The sequence below is a fragment of the Xyrauchen texanus genome, chromosome 25 (assembly GCF_025860055.1).
Source record: "Xyrauchen texanus isolate HMW12.3.18 chromosome 25, RBS_HiC_50CHRs, whole genome shotgun sequence".
Lineage (NCBI taxonomy): Eukaryota > Metazoa > Chordata > Actinopteri > Cypriniformes > Catostomidae > Xyrauchen > Xyrauchen texanus.
The window spans coordinates 1,469,954-1,481,978 of NC_068300.1; the positions used below are offsets into that span (position 1 = coordinate 1,469,954).

At 38.3% G+C, this 12,025-nt stretch overlaps 1 protein-coding gene and 1 long non-coding RNA gene across 5 annotated transcripts in view; one reads left to right on the top strand and one right to left on the bottom strand.

Annotated features, from left to right (window-relative positions):
* LOC127618530 (vitamin D3 receptor A) overlaps nucleotides 1-12,025 on the top strand; it is a 71,631-nt gene that overhangs the window by 10,676 nt on the left and 48,930 nt on the right. The window lies entirely within an intron of this gene.
* LOC127618538 (uncharacterized) lies at nucleotides 1,148-11,554 on the bottom strand. The gene is made up of 3 exons (XR_007967455.1): nucleotides 9,624-11,554; nucleotides 4,642-4,768; nucleotides 1,148-2,857 (listed from the first exon to the last, which is right to left on the bottom strand). It is a non-coding gene; the product is annotated as an uncharacterized LOC127618538 (long non-coding RNA).

A 12,025-nucleotide genomic window follows, 5' to 3' on the forward strand; every position in this document is an offset into this window, starting at 1 on the left:
TGAAGTATAAACGACAGAACACACTGTTCTTGAGAGAGAGAGAGAGAGAGAGAGAGAGAGAGAGGAAGTGAAAGTGACAGAACAGGAAACGGTTTGTCAGAGAGACAGAGACGCAGTGTTTGTGTTTTGGATTCAACAGCTGTTCTCAATGTCATTACCTCACTACTGTCTCTCTCTCTGGCAGCTGTTATTCACCTCATCTCAGTTTGTTAAACTCATTAAATCTGTTCTTTTACACTAAATAGTCTGCTGATGTTGTGGCTCATTTAGGTGACATGTGACGTGTTTTCTTGAGACTCAAACTGGTTTTGAGCACTTTCTGGTTCTCTGAATGTGTCTTTCCTCATGTGAACGATGAGTCACTTTCTCTCTCTAATGTTAAAGGCTTGTTTTCCTCTTTGCTTGGTGTCTGTATGTTGTTGTTGTTGTGGTGAGCATTGCGCAGTGAGTTTGTGGGAAGAATTCTTGTTATACACAGTACAATAAAGTGCAACTGGCGTAATGAACAGACGGCTGAAGGGGGCGTGGTCTGTGTTGGGTGGGTGTGGCCATGGCTGGCCCACTTGTGGGCGGAGCTGTAGAGTTTGCCAGCGCCCATGTGGTCTAAAATGCTTCCCGTCTGTTTTTATATGATGCTCCGTGTGAGCACAGGGACGAGAGGAAATGGCATTTCTAAATTTTTTCATATAGCAGATGCAACGGGGGAATCCCACTAAAAAGTGTCTCGGCCACATTTCACCCAAAAATCAAAAAATAATGTATAAAGGATCAAAGGTCTATTTTTAAGATCATTAAGATTATTTTGCATGTCATGAAAATTAAGCAACATTTTTTTTAAGTGCCAAATTACACAAAATGTACATATTAAATAAAAAATAATTTAATCCAAATAAAATTTATATAATAATTTTATACATTTACATATTAAATAATATTATTTAAATATTTAAATGCATAATGAAAATATTAAATCATTAAAAAAATAATTAAATCACTAACCTATAAATTTGTTTTTTATATATAATTTTAGCATTATCTTTTGGGTTATCGGCACATCGTTTGACAACTCAATAATGTATTTAATGATTCGATATTTAAAAAAAAAATTTTTTAATAGATTTTCTTACGTATTTAATGATTTATTTATATTTTAAAATATGTTTTTATATATTTATTTTTTAGTAATTTGGCCTTCCATAGATTTTACCCCCAAATTATATTGACTAAAATGCTTTTACAAATACTATTAATTTAAAATTAAATTAAATGAAATTGGACGGAGGTTTCTATAATGGCTCACTTATTTTAAGCAAAATATAATTTCTTTCTATTGATTTTGGGCTGAAATATGACCCGGTCGAGTTTGACCAAAGCGACGGATAAATGGGGAAAAACACAACTGTGCAGCTCCCACATGTGCGGAACATTTCCTCATCAGGATTTCTAAAATGTCAGTTTTGATTGTGTTCGGTTAGATTTGGTTGTGATAAAATGACGGTAGATTTTATGTGGACCAAACATGTCATTGAAACCATCACCGGATATTCTGATTATTTTGACGATAATATGGACTTCTCTTTAGGTTTCTGAAGGGAGTGAATATGTCGGGATGGTTTTGTTCTGTGGAATATTTGATCCTTCATCCTGACGGGGCGTGTGTTATTTTAAAGTGGTTTTATCGTTGTTGGAATGAATGAAACTCTTGATTTAATCAAGACCACAAGCTTGAAGCTTAATGATAGAATCAGGCCCGAATCATTTCCAAACTACAGATGTAACCCATTCTTCACTCTCTCTTTATCCTGCGGGAACATGGTGACTCTGGTGTGCCCAGATGTCTAGACGGAGAAAACGATGTTTGTCATTAAATGGCAGTTGTTATTGCGATACGCAGCTGCAGAAGCGAGCAGCTCTGTCAGACAGACCATCATGGAGGGGCTTTACTGTGGGGTCCAAACGTCTCAGACCACGTTTTCAGTTTTAGTAAAGCTCACGAGATGCTCTTTGGGACATTGCTCTGTACAGTGCTGTGAAAAAGTATTTGCCCCCTCCTCCACCCCGGGCCCTCCTGATTTCTTCACTAAATTGTTTCAAAATTCTAACTAAATCTAACATAAAACATAGGCAACACAAATTACAGTTTTTAAGTTTTCCAATACCAACTGGGCCTGTGAAAAAGTATTTGCACCCTTAGTTACTAAATCCCCAAATCTATGAAACTGCATTCATAATGGGGTTCAGCTGGACTAGACGCACCCAGACCGGATCAATCAACTCAAGGCAATTTTATTTGTATAGCGCCTTTCACAACACACATCGTTTCAAAGCAGCTTTACAGAAGATAAAACTGTAATATCTATGATGTCGATGAGTCATCATTGTGTAGTTTGATTAAATACGATTGTTAATCGTGTTTAAAAATAAGTAATTAAATAATAATTGTAGTTATAACCGCTGTGAGCAGCTGAAAGCGACTGTGGAAAGCAACACAAAACTCCATCCTTTGTTAATTGACTGATGAAGGATTTTGTTGGCAATTGTTAGTCTATATGATCCATTTCAAGAGTGTAGTCCATCAATAGACCGAGGTGATGCAGGCAGAGATCAGTGAGGTGCAACGCAGTTCAACCGCCTGTTCTTTTCGGTGAGGTTCGGTGTGGGCTATCCTGAGTCCAAGGTTCATACAATGGCATATGAAGTATCCCATGTCTTATGGTTGGAGTTGGCATCAGTTCATCATAATAGACTGAAGTGATGTTTGGCATCGGCTGCATTTAGTCATCATCACACAGAGATATGTAGCAGTGGAGTCCAACACGAAGCAGGAATGGTGCTGGATCCAGCCGGTTATGGCGACCTATAGGAGTCCCGAGGTTGAGACAGGGAAACAAATAGAATAATATTAGCATAGACGTTATTCAATTTATGGCAGATTTATAGATCATGATCACTGTTTCTGGTTCCGGCAGACCTGACTAAAGCAGCCTAATTGTGTGTTGAAGGATAAATCAAGTCTTTAGTCTAGACTTAAACTGAGGGAGTGTGTCTGAGTCCCGAACAGTGTTTGGGAGACTATCCCATAGTTTAGGAGGCAAATATGAAAAGGATCTTCTTCCTTTTGTGGATTTTGATATTCTAGGAACTATTAACAGGCCAGAATTGTGTGATTGTAATGAACGTGATGGAATATAGTGTGGTAGAAGATCACTTAAGTACTGCAGAGACCATTCAAACTTTGCATGTATTTAAACACATTTTTTAATTAATAAGAAACGTATCCGGTAGCCAATGTAACGATGATAAAATGGGGCTAATATGATCATATTTCTTGGGTCATGAGGTCTTGAGGTCATGAACGAATGAATTAGTTTTTCGGCATCAGCAACAGAGAGCATGTGCCATAATTTAGCAATATTACAATTACGATTCCTACAATCTGTTCATTTGGAGAATTGTGAAATCTCATCAGGTTTCGAAGAAATTTAAAGTTGTGTATCATCAGCATAACAGTGGAAATTTATTCCACGATTCCTGATAATATCTCCCAGGGGAAGCATAAATAAGGAGAAAAGCAGAGGCCCTAAAACTGATCCCTGTGGCACTCCATACTTCACTTTTGTTTGATTTGACAATTCCTCCTTTACACTTGCAAAGTTTTAATGGTAAAGCGTAGGTTTAAATATAAATATTTTAAATAAAATAAAAAACATTTGCTCTCATTTGGAGCTAAGAAAGGCCATCACATTTTTATCATTTCACATGTTGTTATAATTCAGAAAAAGAAGTGCTAAAAGTTGGCTTTTTATAAAAGGCACTCTGTTAGTGTTCAGATATTTAACACACATAGACACATACTGGTCTGATAACCTTCAGAGTTTATAGTACCGCGTCGCATTTCCTTTCCACCATAAAAGCACATTCTTGTCCTTTGGTTTGCATGACTCCAACAAGAACCGAATATCAATAGAGTAGAATTTACTAAGAATCAAGTGCTTTGCATTCAAAAGCACAGATGACATAACAACTTCTCACATCCAACACCTCAATGACAAACATCCAAAATTGTAACTGTGAGATTTGGTGAGCATTTCAGAGGGATAGTACAGTATTCAGTGCTGCTCACGGCAGGCAAATGCCCAATGGAAAATCAATTTGAGACATTCGAGTGGTGTTTTTAATTGTCGACTAGCTGCTATCGAACGAGTACTCATACTTGTTATGTCTTGTATTAACATTATGTCTTTAAGACATCATTTTACATGTCTGAATTTGTGCATGCATGAATGTCTGTGTATATATCTGCAGGAAAGCTGTTTTTAAAAGGCTCGAGCTATGAAGCAAAATTACAGTTGGCCTCCTGCTTTAGGGGCTGTCTCGCACCTGTCTCTCAGTCTTAAGTTGAGACTTAGTCAAGTGTTGAGGAAACTAAAGATATTTTTCTGCTGAAGTGGACAGATGGATGGATGGGTGGGTGTTGGCTGTTGGCTGTTGTCTAGCCACCAAGAATTCAAATTGAGACGTTTTTATGGTTTTCAGTATGTGTGTGTTAGCTTTAAGGCCATTATACCAAACTTTAGCAGATATAAAAATGTAAAATTGATTTTCAGGCAATTTGCAAGGGTTTACAAAGATTACCAGTACCATAGTTCCCATGATTGGGTCTGGGGGTGGGCATTTCCCCTTAGATGCTCCTTGAGACCCCCCCAGACAGATAGCAAAACGACCAAGGGGGACCCCCCGGTTAGATGAGGAGATAACTGCTGACACCCTAAAGGTAAAAAAAAATATCAATTATTGTTAGTATCATGGCTAAGGAGGGCTAGTGAGGGCATTGCCACCCAGATTTTCCTTTTGATCCCTCCGTGGAATGGTGAAATGTCTAAGGGGACCCACCCGGTCAGGCGATGTGAGAACCTTTAGCCCACCCTAAAGTTAAAAAAATTTGAATTATTGTTAGCAGCATGGCTGGCTCTAAAGGGGGATAGTGGGGGCATTGGCCCCCCTAGATTGTCCTTGCCCCCCCCAGTCAGACAGCGAAACAACCAAGGGGGACCCCCTGGTCAGATGAAGAGAGAACCAATTGCCGGCCCCTAAATGTAAATAAAATATTTAGTTTTTGTTAGTACAATTGTTGGGTCTTAGGGGGGGCTGGGGGATTGCCCCTTGGATTTTCCTTGAGCCCCCACGTCAGATGACAAAACCAACCTGGTCAGACAGAAACAGAAACAATTTCCCACCATTAAGGTTGAGATAAATATCAATTATTTTTAGACCATGGCTGGCTAAATAATAGTCTACACTTATATAGCACTTATATATTTTTTCTAATAATATAACCATGCAGAGCTGCATGTAAGGTGCTAGCCTGCCATTGGGAGCAACTTGGGGTTCAGTGTCTTGCCCAAGGACACTTCGGCATGTGGAGTCATGTGGGCCAGGAATCGAACTGGCAACCCTGCAATTAGTGGCCGACCCGCTCTACCACCTGAGCCACAGCCGCCCCTGGTACTGGCCAGGCTCAACCCTGCCTAGCTTTAGTGGACATCCAAGAGAGAGCTGCAGGGTGATATGGCTGCTAACCCATTTCATATCTGTAATACCACATATTGCCAAGTGAAACTGCATACAAAAACTGTTCAATAAATGTAAAATATGCACAGGAATTGTATTTTAGGATATTATATTGATTGGTAAAAAGTGGGTGTGCCATACAAGTGTTTACAGCCAGTTTTCTGAAACGCAGCCAACAGGCTTCGTTCGAAAATGAAGCGGCATTGACTATGCCAGCTGAAAAGGACCACATTGATGAGATATTATGGAAAGTACATTTATAAATCATTCACAAGAAGACCAGGAACATTTGGAGGTTTTGATTTCATGGTGACCTTAAATGTACCATTGACTATTTTAACAGAGTTTATCTGCATAAACTACCAATTAAATTAAAAATAGGTTATATCTGTCTTTAGATTCAGTGATTCATGCTTTTCTGTCTCTAACAACAGGATGTTTTTGGTTTAAAAGTTCTGATGTTCAGTGAAGATCTTTAGTTTTTCAGGAAAGAGTTTGAGTGGCCATGTGACCCCTGTATTTAACAATGAGTTAATGGAATGGTTGCCGGGGGGCGATTATGTTGAAGTGGAGCGGCTGCAGTCGTAATTATGGATGTTTCTCTTTGAAGCAGCAGGACAGCTCATCCTCAATACACTCATCCTCTATTATGTGGCCTGTAGTTTTGGTTTGCGGCTGAAACTCTGTTTCTGGATTCATGTGCTGTTTGCTTGAATGGTAGAACACAGTTTACACCCACCCAGTGAAACTTTCAACACTGCGTTTATTTTATCGGCTCCAGTGATGTTCGGGCCATGCATCTGCTGGTTCATTGGAAGATCTAGAAATTTCCTTTCTGAGAAAATGAAACAGTGTGATTCATCCACTCTTGGGTTTATTACAGCTCTTTCAGATTGGGAATGCTTGAAGTCAACATGAAATCAAAAAACACGTTCCAGGTCTCTCTGCCAATGATTCAGTCGTGGAAACATATTTGTCGTCATTGTCGACGTCTTCTATCAAAATTTACTAATTTGATCCGCCTCCAAAACAAGTTTTCTTTTTGGCTGACATCACCAATCCCTTTCGTTTTTCAACCCCTCCCATAAAACCATATGGCTCCGTTTTGTATACAACACAGACTTTTCAGGATTCAATGAAATCTCAATGGATAAAATCACGTCCCATCCTGCATTTTTTCTTCTTCTTTAATGGGGTACATTTTTAGTATGTTGATTTTAACAACACCATAAAATGATTTGACGAGCACTGTTTTATTTTCTTGTTTTTTGACATTTCTTATTTAAACAGGAAGTTTGAGTGGAACATTAGCCTAGGGTTGATGTGACAGAGATTAACAACAATTGCTAAGTAAGTAACTTTTACTATGATGTACATGGTACTTACAAATTCACTGATGTTTACAAGTGAAATTGACTAAAATTAGCAAATAAACATGAAAGTATAATGTACCAAAATATAATAAAAGATCAATTATCTTATTTGTTCAAATGAAGATCGTGATTCACTGGAAAATCTATATTTTTACCAATTCCTTATAATTTGTAAATGCCCCTTAGTGCTAGTGCACTTTTTTAGGAATGCACTAGCATATAGAAGACCTCAAATCTAAAAGCCACTCCAATTCTCCAAATTTGATCTCCTGTTGTCCTGAAATATTTGAGTTCTACGTAGGTTTCGGTCCTTGATGATGTTGGGACAGTGATGGCTCTCGAATATGAAGTCTAGTGCTGCTCTTTAATCTGTAGTGAACCATTTATTTTTCTCTTTTTTCTCCCACACAATCGTCATTTTTTTAAATCTCTGTGTTCGTTGGTAAAAACATCAATTAGTGTTGCGGAAATGGGTTGCCATGACAGCAGAAGCTGGGTTTGCCAAGGACGGTAAAGTCATCATGTAATTCATTCATGGAACATAATGGACATCATTTATTTCAGAGAACGATTTAAACCTTTCTCTTTTATCAAGAGTTATTGATGAAACCAAGAGCATTTTCCACAACACTTTACAATAATGTTGTATTCATTTACATTAGTTGACTGCATTAGTTAACATGAATTAGCACTTAGTAATCTTGGTTAATGTTAATTTCAACATGGTCTAATAAATTTTTTCAATGAAAAGTTGTTAACATTAATTAATGCTAGGGCTGTCAATCGATTAAAAAATGTTATCGAATTAATTACATGGTTTCCCGATTAATTAATCGCGATTAATCACACATTCAAATATTTGCTGAGAAAGCCCCTCATATAACAATAATTCAATATATAATGATTATACAGATTTATATCAATATATGATTATACATAGTTATCTTTAAATATTTTAAAATTATATATATATAATAAAAAATATTCAGATAATTAAAATGCATTACATTGTTGTAGCAGAAGAGTTAATCATTAATAAGACAATACAAAAAGCGTCTTTAGAATACAATGTATTGTTTACTACCATATTACTGATCATAAGTCAATCATTGACACACAGTTCACAGCAATCCATTAAACAAGTGAATTTATCAATCAGAGATTTATTATGATTTCTTTAAATTAATGCTTACAAAACTTTTACATCTAGAGCCAAGAGGTATATTAAAACAAACAACATCAAAAAGGAAAATAAATAAACAGTTTAAATAAAAATATTAAATTGTTTACATTTCAATACACTTTACAGCTTTCTTGTTACTCAAATTGGAAATTGTTCTTAGGTGTTGCTGAACCTCTGAATTAAAGATAACTAGTGGTTTATAACCACATCGTCTCGGGTGTGTCGCATCATAAACATAAAATGTTTAGGTCACTGTGTCAAGGTAAATATAGTTTAATACTCAATCTTTAAACACATCTTGAGATCTCTTCGTGTGTTTTGAATGCAAGAACGCCTACTGAAGTGTTTGTTCACTGTATAAACTGTGTGTTGCTCATACAGCTGAAGTTTCACTTACTGCCCTCTGGAGTAAACAGCTGGTACTACAAGCATTTCTCAGGAATCTTCCTATTTATGGTCTGGGGGAAGTGCGATTAAAATGCGTTAAAAAATCATAACGCGTTATTTTTGTAAAATTTATCGCACTGAATTAAGGTGTTAAATCGACAGCCCTAATTAATGCACTATGAAATAACAATGAACAATAGTATATTTTATACATTACATTAACCAAGATTATCCCTCCTATGGTATTTGGTCATTTTTGACCGGAATACATATTTTTTTTAAATTGTATAAAAATAGTTCCCTTTATCTGAGCAGTACATAATTTGGTGAGTTTTCCTCGATTTGCCACCTAAAGATACATTGATTCAGTAAGTCTTAGTAGTCGTAAAAAACAAAAACAAAAGCGGCCCCTTTGGTATTCATGGTCAAAATTGACCGACCATTGAAAATGAATGGGAAAGACCAACTAAAAGAGAAGAGCAATTTTTCTGTCAAATACTATCAATAAATGAGCCACAATGCAGAAAACACACTTTAGGTTCACACACACACAAACACAAAGCTCCCCCATTTAGCCATAACAGACTGTAGGGGCAAGTGCTGTTAGCGAGCACCTATGAAGGCCGGAACGGTACACGAGGGGGTGGGTGACCAGCACCACGCCCGACCGCCTTTGTCTCCCAAGTGGCGATGTTTACACACTGCACTAGGTACTCATTTTAGGCTGAGTCGACCTAGGGGAGGCCTGGGACCGGTTCAGATAATCGTCACTGGTGTTGGCCATGAGCGGGATTCGAACTCAGGTCACCAGGTTCATGGCGCAGGGCGTGAACCGTTAACACACACACACACACACACACACACACACACACACACACACACACACACACACACACACAAAATCATGTTGGTGCAGCTATCTTTATGAGGACTCTCCATAGACAATGGATCAAATCGAAAGAAATCCCCAAAATTATGAGGGAAGAAGGTGATTTGTAATACATCAGTCTGGAAAGGGTTAAAAAGCTATTTCAGCTCTGGGACTCCATAGAAACACAGTGAGAGTCATTATCTACAAATGGAGAAAACAACACAGTAGTGAACCATACCAGAAGTGGCCGACCTTCCAAATATCCTCCAGGAGCACAGCGACGACTCATCCAGGAGGTCACAAAAAGCCAAACCACTGCTAACCCAGAAGAACACTGAGGCTCATCTGAATTGTGCCAAAACACACTTTGATGATCCTCAAACCTTTTGGGAGAATGTTCTGTGGGCTGATGAGTCGAAAGTGGAACTGTTTGGAAGACGGGGGTCCCGTTACATCTGGCGTAAATCAAACACAGAATTCCACAAAAAAAAAAAAACATCATACCTGCGGTCAAGCGTGGTCGGGATAGTGTGATGGTGTGGGGATGCTTTGCTGCTTCAGGGTGACTTGCAATAATTGAGGGAATACACATCAGTCCGTGAGATGAAGCTCAAGCACAACAATGATTCAAAACACAGGAGTACGTCCACCTCTGAATGTCTCAAAAGAAGCTAAATTCAAGTTCTGCAGTAGTCTAGTTAAAGTCCTGACTTGAACCCGATTGAGATGCTGTGGCACGAACTTAAACAGCCAGTTCATGCTCGAAAACCCTCCAATGGGGCTGAACTAAAGATGAGTGGGCCAGAATTCCCCCACAGCGTTGTGAAAGACTGATCTCAAGTTACTGGAAGGTTGCAGTCGTTGCTGCTAAAGGCGGCACAACCAGCTATTAACGTTAAGGGGGCAGTTCGTTTTTCACATAGGTGATATGGTTGTTTTGATAATTGTTTTGCTTCAATAAAAATATATATATATATTTATTTGAAAACTGTATTTTGTGTTTACTCGGGTTGCCCTTGTTTTATGTTACATCTCGTTTGAAGATCAAAACAATTTGGTATGAAAAATACACACAGCTAGACAAAACCAGGAAGGGGCAAATACTTTTTCACATCGCTATATATTGTCCATTTTTAGTTCATAGTTTCTAATGCATATACTAATGTTAGTTCGAATCATCCCAGGGCACAGAAACGTTCCCCTAGTTGAAAAATGCCCCATGTCTGACTGTGATTGTGGCCTTTGCATCTGTTGGGGATTGAATGTGGCTTTCTCTGCTTCTGAAGTTGATTACAGTATTAGACCTTGAACACATGAGGAATTCTGTCCTATAAATATACAGGGTGAGTCTCTGTCCGTCTATAAACTCATCCGCTGCTTTCTCTCTGGCCGTGCGAGGTGCCACAGGCGTCACTCGTGCCGTGATCAGCCCTCCATTATTTCAGCTGGCTAATGTGTTGATGTTGGCTGTCAGCGTGCTTGTTTCCGATGTACTGCGAGTCTTTGATTAAATGTGGGAGCGCTTAAATTCCCTGAGCCCGGTGTTCCAGGGGGATCATTTATATTCCGCGGTCACATGTGGAGTAAAGATTTTCACTTGATATGAATAAGCTTCTGTTTCTAGTGCGAGGATCCTTACGGCTCTACGGAGATTATTTACAACTCCAGAGTTTAACAAGAGCCCTTTTCCAGTGTGAGGTCGAAACAGACGTGGAGCTGGAGAGGGCTGATCATTCCCGTGCTGATGCGGGTCATTTTTATAAGTGGATCCTCAGAGCTTGATCTGTCTAGTTGAACGAGGGTTTACCTTTGACCAGAGCGCGCCGTGCTTGCTAGAACATTCCAATGTCATGTGGACTTTTCCAGCTCTGCGTAAACGAGGAGGACATTGGGAAAAAGCCCTGGAATTGCACATGATACTATTGCCCCGTACACTTGAACCTTTTACGATTATTATAATGAAAGGTGCCATATTCTACTCTTTTGTAGCATGGAATTGTTTAGGATGAAGGTTTACGTGTGGTTGATAAACATACACCTTAAAGGAATATTCCGGGTTCAATGCCAGTTAAGATAAACCGACATCATTTGTGACATAATGTTGAATACCACAAAAACTTATTTTGACTCGTCCCTCCTTTTCTTTTAAAAAAAAAGCAAATATTGAGGTTCCAGTGAGACACTTAAGGATTTCAACAGAAATGGGAAGCTAATAATCTTATAAAAGCATTTACATTATTCTGTTAAAACTTGTGTATTATTTGAGCTGTTAATTTCTTTAAAACGTTGTTATGTGGTTGTTAATATATTAATAAATGATCTATAACTACACACAACAGGTTAGTAAATGTCTATACTTTTGAAACAGTGAGTATTTTAATGTTTGTAAGTGTCTCACTGGAACACACATTTGTGCTTTTATTAAAGAATTGGAGGGATGAATCGAAATGAAACCCTATAAAGGGCCATATTCTACTCTTATGTAGCATTTCATTTTCTGTTCCCTGAAGACAACTTATTAGGCTAGGTTTCTTGCACTAAAAGCTGTATTAATTTAGGTTTTCATGACCGTTTCCACCCTCTCTCCGACCCTTACATGTAAATGTGCTGCTTTTGCTACTGTGCCTTTAAGACCCCATT